The following is a 15,327-nucleotide window of genomic DNA, read 5'->3' as shown; positions in this document are numbered from 1 at the left end:
CCGCTAGAGAGGAGGACACTTGACCTCCTTCATCGTCTCCTAAGGATCTGTAAGGAAATAAGGATATACGATCTCCCTAGGTAACACAATATACTCTATACGCAGTTTTAAGTTTCGTGGATTTTGCGCACCAATCTTCGCACGACGACGAACATCTCTTTGGGAATCGGGGATTTTATTTTCTTGTTCTTCCGATGCGCATGTGATGTCGCCCATAAGATTTCCCAACACTGAAGAACCGGTTCCCTGAGTTCATGGAATCCAGCCTTGAGGACAAGGCTGATTTGAAGAGGGCGGGTCTGTTAGGACTCTAGCTAGGAGAGTCCTAATTGAGAGGGACATTATGTTAGGACTCTAGCTAGGAGAGTCCTAATTAAGAGGGACATTATGTTAGGACTCTAGCTAGGAGAGTCCTAATTGAGAGGGACATTCATGTAGGAGGTTGTTTCTTAGATAAAAATAAGGAGTTGTAAAGGAATAGGAGTCTTGAGTAGGAGTCATATTAGGAGTTGGTTAGAAGTAGGAGTCTTGAGTAGAAGTCCTATTAGGAGTTAGGGTTTAGAAGCTCTATAAATAGTCATGTATTCCTCCTCTTTTGATAAGCAATAGATGAATCTTTTCTGCAGCCTTTGAGCAGCAACTTGGAGGGAGGAACCCCTATAGAGTTCCAAGGAGGCCGATCCCCTAAAGAGATCAACCCCAAGTTTAGAATTCTGCAAGGGTTCTAACATGACCTGAGGACATAATATGCTTGGTTGAGTCCCTTGAGGGTATATCATTGAATCAGACTCATCTTGTAACGATGGCGTTGATTTAACCGAACATCATGGTTGGTCGAGTCCCTCGAGACCATGGTGGTTTGGAGGATGAATAGGATGAAAATCATAAGGAGTTATGATCGACAAGAGTTGCCTACTTTTTAGGCTTTGTGTGATTGGTCGAGTACCTCGTGGTTACACTAAGACGCTAATTGAATCTCAATCCCCACTAAAAGTTTACTTGAGACGTCCATTCCACTTGCCAGTAAAATAGTGGGAGTATATTAAGATAGAAGTCTATATCTTGATTGTTTATTTTTGTAAAATCTGCATGTTATTTATATTTGCTACATCTTTATTTTCAGAAAATGTCACTTTCAAATCCGTTAGATAGCATACTTGATGTCAACCGCCTCACTAGTCCAAATTATATGGATTGGCTCCGCAACTTCAGAATGTTTCCCATGGTGGAGAAAGCCGCATTTGTTCTTGATAAAGTGATGCGTACGCCCGAGGAAGGGGCAAGAGAGGATGAGATCGCTCGCTACGTGAAGTACATTGATGACTCCACTCTTGCTCAATGTTACATATTGGGCTCCATGACTCCTGAGTTATAGAGACGGCTTGAAAAGATATCCGCCAGATCTATTCTCCTACATGTCCGTAAACTGATTGAGGAACAGGGAAGGACTCAGCGATATGAGATATCCAAGAGCCTATTCCGTGCTAAGATAATTTAGGGGATACCAATTCAGAATCATGTCCTAAAGAAGATTGAGTGGATAGAGAAACTCACAAGTCTACGAATGGTCCTAGAGTATCACTTGTGTGTGGATCTTGTGCTTTAGTCCCTACTAGATTCCTTTTCACAGTTTATAATGAATTTTAATATGAACAAGCTTAAGGTGACTCTCTCGGATCTCCTCAATATGTTGAGGGAGGCAAAGACCACTATTAAGAAAGAGAAGCCAATTCTCTATACTAGTGAGTCTAGAAAGAAAAGGAAAGCAAGAAAGTCCCTTAAGAAGGGCAAGTGCAAGGGCAGAACTGGTAAAGCAAAGGTTACTAAGAAAGACCCAACAAAGGACAAAGGCCAGTGCTTCCACTATAGAAAAGATGGGCACAGGAATAGAAACTAAAAAGAATACCTTGCAGAGATGGCGAAACAAAGGCTTAGAGAAGCTTTAGATACATTCATGATCAGTCTCCATTTATCAAACTCTTATGATAAAACATGGGTATTGGATACCGGTAGTGCTTATCATATTTGTTGCAATTCGTTGCAGGTTCTAGAAAGGCCTAGGAGATTGGCGAGAGGCGAGATGGACCTCAAGATGGGCAAGGGAGCCCTACATCTGCATGGTGGAGTTATTATTGCATTGTATGCATGTTAATTTGTTCCTTCTATTATCAAAAATATTATTTCCATTTCATGGTTATTCAATATTATTAAATGATAAGATAATCATGAGAGGAAGATTGCATAATTGTTTGTTTATGCTAGATACTACTCCACATATCATGAATGTAAGTATGTCCAAGAGGAAACAAGATGAGGTGAGTTGCTTAGATCCATTTATGGACTAAAGCAAGCTTCCCGAAGTTGGAACATAAGATTTGATGAGACAATCAGATCTTATGACTTCATTAAGAACGAACATGAGCCTTGTGTATATAGGAAGGTAAGTGGGAGCGCTATCAACTTCTTGGTGTTATATATGGATGACATCCTGATCATTAAGAATGATGTAAGAATGCTATCCACATTAAAGGCTTGATTATCTAGACACTTCTTAATGAAGTACTTAGGAGAAGCATCATATATCTTGGGGATTCAGATCTATAAAGATTGATCCAAGAGGATGCTTGGCTTATCCCAGTTTAGGTACATAGACACGTCTTATACCGATGAGACATGGGACATCACTTTCTAGGAGTTTATCCCCAAAGACTCCTGAAAAAAGGGCAAACATGGATATGATACCCTATACCTCAGCAATAGGGTTTATCATATATGTCATGCTATGTACCAGGGCTGATATTATGCATGCTATGAGTGTCACGAGTAGGTATTAGGCAGATCTAGGCTTGGAGCAAGACAAAGGACAAAGGATCTTTTACTAGTATATAAAGGTAGTAGCCTCAGGGTTGAAGGCTACACAGACTCGAGTTTTCAATCTAATGTCGATGATAGTAATTCGAATTCGAGATATGTGTAAACCTTGAATGGAGGACCAATGTGTTGGAAGATTTACAAGCTAGATACTATTGTTGACTCGACCATAGAGGCAGAGTATATTGCTTAAGTAGAGGTAGCAAACGAGGGAGTCTGGATAAAGAAGTTCATCAAAGATTTGGGAGTCATGTCAGAAAAATAAAAGGTGAAATGTTTGATTCACGTTGGACAGAGTGGGTTTAGAAAAATAATTTCTTGCATTAAGGTTGTGAAATGCTTTGTTCCTCATCCTCAATGCCACACTCACTCTTCCGACAAGGAGATGAGAAAATGGCCCTGCAACCATTATGCATCATGAACTCAAGCATACAGACTCAACCATGGCATCCTTGTCAAAGTGGTCGATCCAAAAAAACATGAAGCAGAACAAAGGAGGATCATGTCCCCCATTAATGGGGTGGTCCTCCAAGACCCGTATATGGTCCACCCACCGAGCTCGGCCGTCCGATCTACGGATGAGCCTGTGATGATGAAGACTGCACAGCAAAAGGTCTTGTCATCTTTGCTCCACCGGTTTTTAACGAGTACAACCCACAGTAAAGAAGAAGAGAAAGGGAAGACGTTAGTTTGGCAAGTTCCATAGTCCCACATCGAGAAAATCAGGTTTGTTATCTCCTATTGAAACTATAAATAAGGGCCTGAGCTTTAAAGTCAGAAACACCACAAGTGGCACCATAAGAAGCACCACAACAAAAACCTAAGTGTTTGCTTTGGGTTTAAATCCATACTCAGTTAAATAGTTTGGGCTTATACTTTAGGTTTTTTCTTGTTTAGTATTTTCGGGTGTTTTATAGCCTAGGAACATCTTCCTAAAGCATTTGTAATAGTCCCTTTTCATAGTAGTGATTTGCTCCTCTTTCGTCCATGGATGTAGGTCAAGTCAATTGACCGAATCACGTAAATCTGGTGTTCTTGTCGCTTTTATTCTTTTCGCTTTATTATCTTTGTTGGGTTGTCAAAATTACTCTTTAGTAAATATCCTGAGGCTAGCTCTAACAAACTGGTATCAGAGCCTGGTTTCGGGATCTTTTGGCAACGACGACAATAACAAAGATTGTTGTCAAGAAATTCGACAGAAATGTCAACTTCGGCATGTGGCAACTCAAGATTGAGGCCATTATGGTTCAAGATGGAGTTGATTTGGCACTATAGGGAGCTAAGAACATTCCAGATGATATATCAAAGGAAGATCTTGCGGCAATGTATAAGAAGGTCCGATCAAGCATCATTCTAAATCTTTTTGACGAGGTTTTACGGGAGGTAGCTACGGAGACTATGGCTAAGAGCATGTAGGACAAGCTTAAAGCCTTGTACATGAAGAGGACAGTAGAGAATCATCTCTACTTGAAGCAGAGTTTGTATATGCTTCTGAGGACTGAAGGTACATCTATACTCTCACATCTTGATAAATTTGATTCTTTGATTATGGATTTGGAGAATATAGATGCAAAAATTGATGACGAGGATAAGGCCCTATTACTCTTGTGTTCTCTTCCCCAATCTTTTAAGCATTTCCGTGATACTTTGATTTATGGAAAAGAAAGAGTTTCATATCAAGAAGTTAAATCTGCACTGAAATCTAAGGAGCAGATAGACAGAAATATCATTGGGGAAAGTAGAGGGAATCAGGTTGAAGGTCTAGTTGTTAGGGGGAGAATAGATAAAAGGGAATTTGACAGTAGTAGATCTAAATCCAGATCTAAATCCAGACATAGAAATTTGGAGTGCAGATATTGTCATAAAATGGGGCACATTAAGACTGATTGCTTTAAATTGAAAAATAAATTAAAACAAAAGGGAAAACTTATTGAGAAAACAACTAAGTCCGCTGAAGCTAGTGTAGCATCTGATGAGAATGTTGAAAATATTTTCTTTGCTAATGATGACAGGACGATGTCGAAAAATGAATGGATTTTAGATTCGGGTTGTTCTTATCACATGTGTCCCAATAGGGATTTGTTTTCCGCATATGAATCTTGTAATTGTGGAATTGTTTTAATGGGCAATAATGCCACATGTGATGTTGTTGGTAGAGGCACAATCCGAATTAAAATGCATGATGGTATTGTGAGGATGCTTACTAATGTTAGACATGTTCCTGATTTAAAAAAGAATCTCATCTCTTTAGGCACCCTAGAGGCCCTTGGGTGTAAATACACAGCTGAAGGTCGAGTTATGAAAGTTTCTAGAAGTGCTCTTGTTGTTATGAAAGCTTGCAGGTCTGGTAGCTTATATATTTTGCGGGGAACTACTGTCACAGGCTCAATTGTAGTCTTGTCATCATCATTGTCTGGTTCTAACATCACCAAATTATGGCATATGTGTTTGGGTTATATGAGCGAAAAAGGTTTGAGCATATTGAGCAAAAGGGGTCTACTTTAAGGATATAGTACTGGGCCACTGGATTTTTGTGAACATTGCATTTTTGGAAAGCAGAAAAGAGTTAGCTTCAATTCTCCGACAGTTCACAAAACGAAAGGTACTCTTGACTATATTCATTCAAACCTTTGGGGTCCAGCTCATGTTTAGTCTAAGGGTGGTGCTAGGTATCTGTTAACTTTCAATGACGATGATTCTAAGAAAGTTTGGGTTTATTTTTTGAAGCATAAAAATGATGTTTTTTCTAACATTTAAATAATGGAAGACTTTGATTGAGAAGCAAACAGGTAAACAGATTAAGCGGCTTCAAACATATAATGGCATGAAATTTTGTGAAGTTGACTTTAATGAATTTTGCAAAAATGAAGGAATCATTTGACATCGCACTGTTAGAACGACGCCTCAGCAAAATGGTGTGGCCGAACGTATGAACAGAACACTCTTGGAGAGAGCAAGGTGTATGATATCAAATGCAAGGTTGATAAAGGACTTTTGGGTAGAGGCAATTAATATGGCCTGTTACGTTGTCAACCGCGCTCCTTCTGCAACACTTAACTTTAAAACTCCGGAGGAAGTTTGGTCAGGTACTCCTGCTGATTACTCTGATTTAAAATTTTTTGGGTGTCCAGCATACATGCATGCAAATGAAGGAAAATTAGAGCCTCGAGCTAAAAAGTGCATTTTCCTTGGGTATGCTTCTGGGGTGAAAGGATACAGATTATGGTGTTCTGATCCCAAATCCCCAAAATTTATAATCAGTAGAGATGTTATTTTTGATGAATTGTCTATGTTATCTTCTAAAGAAGAATCTACTAGTTGTAAAATTGATAGTGCGCAGAAGCAGGTGGAGCTTGAGATTGGTAGTTCTAATTCTTTTAAGTCGAACTCTTCTACTCAAAGAATGCCAGTAGATGGTCCCGAGTCTACTAACGTAGATGATCCAGAGGAAGAGCAATATTCTATAGCTAAGGATAGACCTGTTAGGATCGGAGCGGCACTAAGAGGGGGGGGGGGGGGGGTGAATTAGTGCAGCGGATTAAAACGTCGGTTTTGACAAATCTTTCATACGATAAAAATCGAACTCGGAAGTGCTTAACTTGAAAGCATATTCGCAAAGTTGTGCAGCAAAGGTAATGAGGAAATAAAGCAAGTAAGAAGGTTTGTAGTAATGTAAATAGCAATAATGAAATGCAAACCAGAGATTACACCGATTTCAAAGTAGTTCGGTCAAATGACCTACATCCACTTGCGAGGCCCCTCTTCGATGAGGCTCCCACCTTCCACTAGCAAATCTCTTGAAGGGGAAGGGTAAATACTCCTCTTACAACTTTTTACAAGCGGTTCACACTCTTACATATTTTCAGCAAGAATGAAGGAGGTGAACACTAGCAAATTGAAAACAAGACTAGCTAAGACTTTTCTAAGACCTTTCTCTCAATCAATTGCTTCTCAAAAAGTTGTAATCTCAGCTGAGATTTGAGGGGTATTTATAGGCCTCAAGAGGATTCAAATTTGGGCTCCAAAATTTGAATTCTCTTTGGTTCCCGATGCTGGCGGTGCCACCGCCTGTCAATGGCGGTGCCACCGCCTGTTAGTGTCTGACACTGACAGTGGACTAGCGGTGCCACCGCCCAGCCAAGCGGTGCCACCGCCTAGCTCTCGGGTGCTGGGCGGTGTAACCGCCCAGTCTAGCGGTGCCACCGCCAGACACTCCGGTTCATTGGTTGGGCTTTAAATTTAGCCCAAACCAAGTCTAATTTTGGGCCCAGTTGGCCCCTAACCAGGATATAGGATTATCTCTTAATCCTAATCCTAATTATATGTGAACTACAAAACTAAAAACATCCTAAGCAAGTTTTCAACTACGAACGTCGAGTCTTGTTCCGGCGAGCTTTCCGACGAACTTCTTCCGACGGACTCCCAACAAGCTCCCGATCTTGTGATGACTTTAACGAGTAGCCGAGCCTTCTCGGTGATCTCCACGAACCTCCAATGATTTCTTCGGCGAACTTCCGAAAATTCCGACAGGTTTCCGATTTCTTCTCGGTTGGTTCTAGTAGCATCTCCGACGATTCTTCAGTCTTTTAAACGTCCATCGAACTTGACTCTGGTATTCTTGCTTTAATCCTGCACACTTAACTCAATAATATGGATTAGATTAATTAACACATCAATTGATTTTATCATCAAAATATGAGATTCAACAAGACCCCGGAGAGATATTCGACCACCATAAAGATGCTATTTCTTATGATAATTCCGCTAAGTGATTGATTACGATGAATGAAGAAATTGAATTTCTCCATCGGAATAGAACTTGGGATCTTGTGAAGCCGCCTTCGGGTAAGAAAATTGTTGGATGCAAATGGGATACTATTGCTAAGGGAAAGGTCCTTATTCAGAAAATTCATACGAAGGACAATCCAACTGATATGCTTACGAAGCCTTTTCTAGTTTACAAGTTCAAGTAGTGCTTGGACTTAGTTGGTATTCATTGTTGGTGATTGCCCGTTGGGGCTTTTATGAAGAAGGTGGAGCAAGTTTTGTTAGGACATGCCAAGGTGGAGATTTGTTAGTTTGGTAAGTCCCATAGTCCCACATCGAGAAAATCAGGCTTGTTATCTCCTATTGGAACTATAAATAAGGGCCTGAACTTTGAAGTCAGAAACACCACAAGTGGCACCATAAGAGGCACCACAAGAAAAACCTAAGTGTTTGCTTTGGGTTTAAGTCCATACTCAGTTAAATAGTTTGGGCTTATACTTTGGGTTTTTTCTTGTTTAGTATTTTCGGGTGTTTTATGGCCTAGGAACATCTTCCTAAGGCATTTGTAATAGTCCCTTTTCATAGTAGTGATTTGCTCCTCCTTCGTCCGTGGATGTAGGTCAAGTCAATTGACCGAATCACGTAAATCTGGTGTTCTTGTCGCTTTTATTCTTTTTGCTTTATTGTCTTTGTTGGGTTGCCAAAATTACCCTTTGGTAAATATCCTGAGGCTAGCTCTAACAATCGATAAAAGTTTTAATAATGGATTGATGTACAACAATTTGCATAATTAAGTGGATCATTTTAGTACTTATTCTTCTAAATTTAAATTATATATATACATTGTTACATCTCATATTTTGATGATAAAATCAATTGGTAAATTATTTGATCAAAAATATATATTAAGAAAAGTGTATAGAATTAACTACAATAGCGATCAAGGCATAAAGAAAAATGAAATGTCGGAGTCAAGATCGAATGATAGGACCCTAGCAGGGTTGGGTCCTACTCAACCAAGAAGCAGCTAATAAAACCCTATGAGATTATAATAAACCCACCTAGCTGCCTCTATCCTATAAAGAAGAGTGGTTAGGGTTCATATAAGGCTTTTGGGCTTCCTAGCCGCCGCCGTCTTTTTCTGGGCTATTTGGTTAGGGTTGAGGGCAAAAGGGGTAACTCACTTAGGAAGCAGCCTCTAGGGCTAGGGTTTGGAGCCCTATATAAGCATGTAGCTTCCATCTCTTTGGGAATAAGATCTATCTATAATTGCAAGCAACCATTTGGCCAACTTTTAGGAGGGTGGAACCCCTATAGCGTTCCAAGGAGTGATCTCCCTCAAAGATCAATCTACATAGAATTCCTTTGGGGTTCTATCATCTGGTATCAGAGCAGCGATCTTGTTGCTTTTGTTGCCATCCCTACTACCCGCCACCAGCCAAGCAATTCCCATAATTGCTCTTGATGTCACCATCTCCACTATTATCTTCTACCATAGATCAAATCAATCTATTGCCATCACCTCTAACTGCATCAAAGATCTGGTATTCTCCTATCACCAAAATCTTTTGCTATTGTAATTTTCTATTCAAAATACTAATAAGAAGTTTTTTTTTTATCTATCTCATGCTATGAACTTCTTTAATTGAAAAGTTATCATCTTTACGAACGAAAGATTGCTGTAGAAAATTTCAACCGAATATTGTTGCATTTAACCGATCTATTTGCTATCTTTTTTGAATGAAATTTCTTATACACTTCATAGATCATCTTGAATTTTATCTAAGATTGATCTATTGAGAAATTCATCTCTAAAAATATTCTTGTGTTGCTGTAAATTTTTGTCGCAAGCCGTTAGAATTTTTTGACGAGAATTCTACTATCGTAACTTGCACCAATATCCTTATTGTTATACCGTCGAAATTTTCTTGATTAAATTTGTCATCATTGCTGTTATCTAAACCAAGATTTTGCTATCAAATTTTCTCCTCAAATCTCTCGGTTTTTGCTAAAAATTTTGTTGAGGAACCATTGTTTCTTCGACGACAATTCTGCTCATACAAGACAACACCTTTCTATAGCAATTTCCATCGATTTCTATCAAACGTTTGCTGCCATCTACCATAGACCTAAAACTTTTTTCCTAACCTTCATCTACTACTATCACAACCCTAAAAATCCACCAAACCGTACCCTCAAACTGCACCGAAAACAACCACAAAATAAGCCTAAAACCACAACCTACATCCACCAATCTAGCAACCCTTTCGATCACCAATTCTCTCCACCGATACATGTCTTTAACTTGATAACAAAAGAGAGATCTTAACATTACAGATTTGGAGGCATATACTATAGCATCTGAGGAGGCAATCAATGCTAAATTTGAAGCCTTCCAAATGTAAAAGGAGGATAAGATTCAGACTCTGTTTTACCGAACTCAGTTTGGGCCGACCACCAAGCTCGAAGAAATCACATCAAGGGGAGAGCTCAGACTAATCACACCAAGCTTGAAGAGATGACTTCCAAGAGAGGGGAGGCTCTATGACCAAAACCTACTATCCACGCATGAGGGTGGACTTTACTAGATAGGAAGATGGAAACCCGATTGGTTGGATCTCACTCGCGGAGTGATATTTTCGGTACCACAAAATCGTGGATGCATCTATTGTTGGGAAATCTTGGGGGTGACATCACATGCACAGCGGAAGAATAAGAAAACAAAATCCCTGATTCCCAAAGAGATGTTCGTCGTCGTGCGAAGGTTGGTGCGCAAAACTCGCGAAACTTAAAACTGCGTATAGAGTAGATTGTGTTACCTTGGGAGATCGTATATCCCAGTTTCCTTGCAGATCCTTAGGAGAGGGTGAAGGAGGTCAAGCGTCCTCCTCTCTAGCGGTGATCCATAGAGCAAGGTTGCGACGACGCTCCTCAAAACTCCAAGCCTGCTCTAAGGTGGAGAGGGAGAGGAGAATAGGAAAGGTAAGCAAAGGCTTTAGCCCATGAGGCTCTGAATCCCTCCTATTTATAGAGGTCCCCTGTCAAACCCTAATGGATCCTCCCCTAGTGGGTATTGGATATGCATCCAATAAGACAAGGGCTCCGTCGGATATCTCATATCCGAACCTCTACTCATCACAATGCCTACCATATGTGTGTGACCTTCTAGGCCCAATATCGAGCTGGCCGTGAGTCATACCTGTCAGAACTCCTTCTAACTCAGTGAATTATTATCTCTGTAATAATTCACTTGACTCATCGACTACGGACGTACTAGGCCACTATGCCGTAGTCCCCAAACGATACAGGGGAATCCAATCCATTAGACCTGTCTGTCCTCAGTTACCGTGTACCTATAGTCCCTCATCCATCTAATATCCTAGAGACCATATATCGAGCATGGTGTTGTCAGACCCATACGGTTTCTACTCGAGTCTCGCTCTAATTGAATTCTCCCGGAGAACTCTTTCTCTCTCAACTCGAATGACCCTGGCCAGGGATTTGTTTGAGTAAGAACACATGAAATATTCCTCTCATGACGCCGAGAGTGGATGATCCTCTATCGACACTCAATAGCCCTCGTAAGGTCGACTACCACTCCCAATGACCAGCTGTACTAGATTTGGGACAGCCAAACCTATAAGTCTGGTATAAAAGAGTGGAGCACTCATGCATGACATCCTTGGTGTCTCAAGTCTAAGGACCAGATACACCACTAGGACTACGGAATCGCTATCTGACAATAAGGCATCATCAACCATCCAGCATTCCGTAAGCGGATCAATCAGTGAACTCATTCTCCAATGAGCACCTGTACTATATCCCTAGTGTCCCTACATGAGCAGCTATGAGACCAACTGCATCCATCATATGGATAGGTATACAGCACACCAGTTTATCCGGTTATCACGATGTCCCTCTCGAGTAACCTATGACCGGGATTATTTAGGATATGTGTTTAAAGGTGAATCGATTTCATTATCGTGATCTTATCACGATCCAATTCCCATTGCACAAATCCAAGGACATCACAATATATATATGCACATATGCAATAGTTATATAGTGATATACGCCAAAATATAATAAGCAAAAAAATTCTGTATCAAGTCACACGTGGCATCACTCACGTGATTGGCTTGCTGGGCACCTATGACAAGCAATCTCCCACTTGACCTAAAGCCAATCACCTATATGTCTGATCCCCATCAGACCCCTGTGACGCTCAAAGACAATATGAAACAACGGCTTTGTTAGTGGATCTGCAATGTTATCTTCGGATGGAACTATTTCCACTACTACATCTCCTCGGGCTACGATCTCTCTGATAAGGTGGAACCTCCTCAGAACATGCTTAGATTTCTGATGAGACCTAGGTTCCTTTGCTTGAGCAATCGCCCCGTTGTTGTCGCAATATAGGGAGATCGGCTCCTCGCTACCCGACACGACTCCCAAATCTGTAATGAACTTCTTCAACCAGACTCCCTCCTTTGCTGCATCTGATGCAGCAATGTACTCCGCCTCTATGGTCGAGTCAGCAGTGGTATCTTGCTTGGAACTCTTCCAACACACTACTCCTTCATTCAAGGTGTACACATACCCTGAATTCGACTTACTATCATCGACATTAGACTGAAAACTTGGGTCTGTGTAGCCTTCAACCTTAAGGCTATGACCTCCATATACTAGTAAAAGATCCTTAGTCCTTCTCAAGTACTTAAGGATACACTTTATTGCATTCCAGTGCTCCAAGCTTGGATCCGCCTGATACCTGCTCGTGACACTCAGAGCATGCGCTATATCAGGCCTAGTACATAGCATGACATACATGATAGACCCTATTGCTGAGGCATAAGGTATCATATTCATGTTCGCCCTTTCTTCTGGAGTCTTTGGGGACATACTCGTAGGAAGCGATATCTCATGTCTCATCGGTATGAGACCTCTCTTGGAATTTTCCATGCCAAACCTTTTGACAATGGTTTCTATGTACCTGGACTAGGACAAGCCAAGCATCCTCTTGGATCTATCTCTATAAATTCTAATCCCCAAGATATAGGACGCTTCCCCTAAGTCCTTCATGGAGAGGTGTCTAGATAACCAAGCCTTTACTGTGAATAGCATTCCTACGTCGTTCCCAATGATGAGGATGTCATCCACATATAACACCAAAAAGGTGATAGCGCTCCCACTTACCTTCCTGTATACACAAGGTTCATCTTCGTTCTTAACGAAGTCATAAGATCTGATTGCCTCATCAAATCTTATGTTCCAACTTCGGGAAGCTTACTTTAGTCCATAAATGGATCTAAGCAACCTACACACCTTATCTGGGTAGTTCTTGGACATGAATCCCTCAGGTTGCATCATATACACCTCCTCCTCAAGGTTCCCATTGAGGAATGTAGTTTTTCCATCCATCTGCCAGATCTCATAATCATAGTGTTCTACAATAGCCAATAGAATTCTGATGGATTTAGCATTGCTACGGGTGAGAAGGTTTCGTCGTAGTCAACACCTTGCCTTTGACGATACCCCTTAGCCACTAGCCTTGCTTTATAGGTCTCTACCTTTCCATCTACTCTGATCTTTTTCTCAAAGATCCACTTGCAACCGATGGGTACAATACCTTCGGGTGCATCATCTAGGTTCCAAACCTTATTGGAGTACAAAGAATCCATCTCAGAATTCATGGCTTCTTGCCACTTCCCGGAGTCTATACTCATAATAGCCTCCTCATAGGTCTGAGGATCAATATCCTTAACATCCTCTCCTCTAATATGTCCCACATATCTTTCAGGAGGATAGGATACTCTATCAAACCTACGTAAAGTTGAAACTTGTGTATTAGGTACCTGAAAAGACTCGGGCTGTAGAGTGGTGCTTGAGCTTGGTTCTCTAACCTCGCTCAACTCTATCATTCTCCCACTATCTCCGCTAAGAATGTGTTCCTTCTCAAGGAACACTACTCTCTTAACTACAAAGACCTTTTGGTCCTCGAGATGATAGAAATAATACCCACAAGTTTCCTTGGGATATCCCACAAATTTGCATCGCTCTGTCCTTGATTCTAACTTATCGGGGTTGTGTCTTTTAACGTGGGTAGGGCAGCCCCAAATCTTAACAACCTTAAGATCAAGCTTCTTCCCTTTCCATATCTCATATGGTGTAGACACTACCGACTTAGTTGGAACTCTGTTCAGAAGGTAAGCTACGATCTCTAGGGCATATCCCTAGAATAAGATGGGTAGGTCAGCGAAACTCATCTTGGACCGTACCATATCTAATAGCATACGATTTCTCCTTTCAGAGACACCATTGAGCTGAGGTGTATAAGGAGGTGTCCATTGGGATAATATCCCATGGTCCTTGAGGAACTGAGTAAACTCTGTACTTAAGTACTCACCTCCACGATCTGATCAAAGAGCTTTGATACTCTTTCCAGTCTGGTTCTCCACCTCATTCTTATACTCTCTGAATTTCTCAAAGGCCTCGGACTTGTACTTCATTAAGTACATATATCCATACCTTGAGAAATCATCAGTAAAGGTAATGAAGTAGGAGTAACCACCAATGGCATGAGTTGACATGGGTCTACATACATCACTATGTATGAGTTCCAACAGCTCAACGGCTCTCTCTCCAGTTCCACTAAATGGAGAGTTGGTTAGTTTTCCACGAATACAAGGCTCACAAGTTGCATATGACACATAGTCGAATGGATCTATATATCCATCATTTAGTAACTTTTGAATCCTTCTTTCATGGATGTGACCTAGCCTACAATGCCACAGGTATGCACTATTCAACTCATCTCGTTTCCTTTTAGACACATTTACATTCATGATATGTGGAGTAGTGTCTAATATAAATAAACCATTATGCAATGTTCCTTTCGTGATGATCTTATCATCTAATAATATCGAACAACCATTGTTCTAAAAAACAAATTTATATCCACTAACTGTTAAACATGAAATGGAGATAATGTTTTTGATAATAGAAGGAACAAAATAACATTCATCTAATGCAATAAAAGCTCTATTAGGCATATGTAGGGCGACCTCGCCAACAGCTACTACAGCAACTTTTGCTCCATTACCCATCTTGAGGTCCATCTCGCCTCTCTCTAGTCTCCTAGGCCTTGCTAGAACCTACAACGAATTACATATATGATAAGCACTACCGGTATTCAATACCCATGTGTTATCATAAGAGTCTGACAAATGGAGACTGATCATGAATGTACCTGAAGCTTTATCAAGCTTTTGTTTCGCCCTTTCTGCAAGGTACTCTTTGCAGTTCCTCTTCCAGTGCCCATCTTTACCATAGTGGAAGCATTGGCCTTTGTCCTTTACTGGGTCTTTCATAGCAACCTTTGCTTTACCTGGTCCGCTCTTGCCCTTTCCCTTCTTAAGGGACTTTTATGCTTTCCTTTTCTTTTTGGTCTCACCAGTGTAGAGAACTGGCTTCTCTTTCTTAATAGTACTCTCTGCCTCCCTCAATATATTGAGGAGCTCTAGGAGAGTCACCTCAAGCTTGTTCATATTAAAATTCATTATGAACTGTGAAAAGGAATTTGGTAGGGACTGAAGCACAATGTCCACACACAAGTTATCCTCTAGGACCATTCCTAGACTTGTGAGTTTCTCTATCCACTCAATCATCTTTAGGACATGGTTCTGAACT

Source organism: Musa acuminata, chromosome BXJ3-3 (assembly GCF_036884655.1).
Source record: "Musa acuminata AAA Group cultivar baxijiao chromosome BXJ3-3, Cavendish_Baxijiao_AAA, whole genome shotgun sequence".
Lineage (NCBI taxonomy): Eukaryota > Viridiplantae > Streptophyta > Magnoliopsida > Zingiberales > Musaceae > Musa > Musa acuminata.
Note: the sequence above shows the minus strand (reverse complement) of the source record.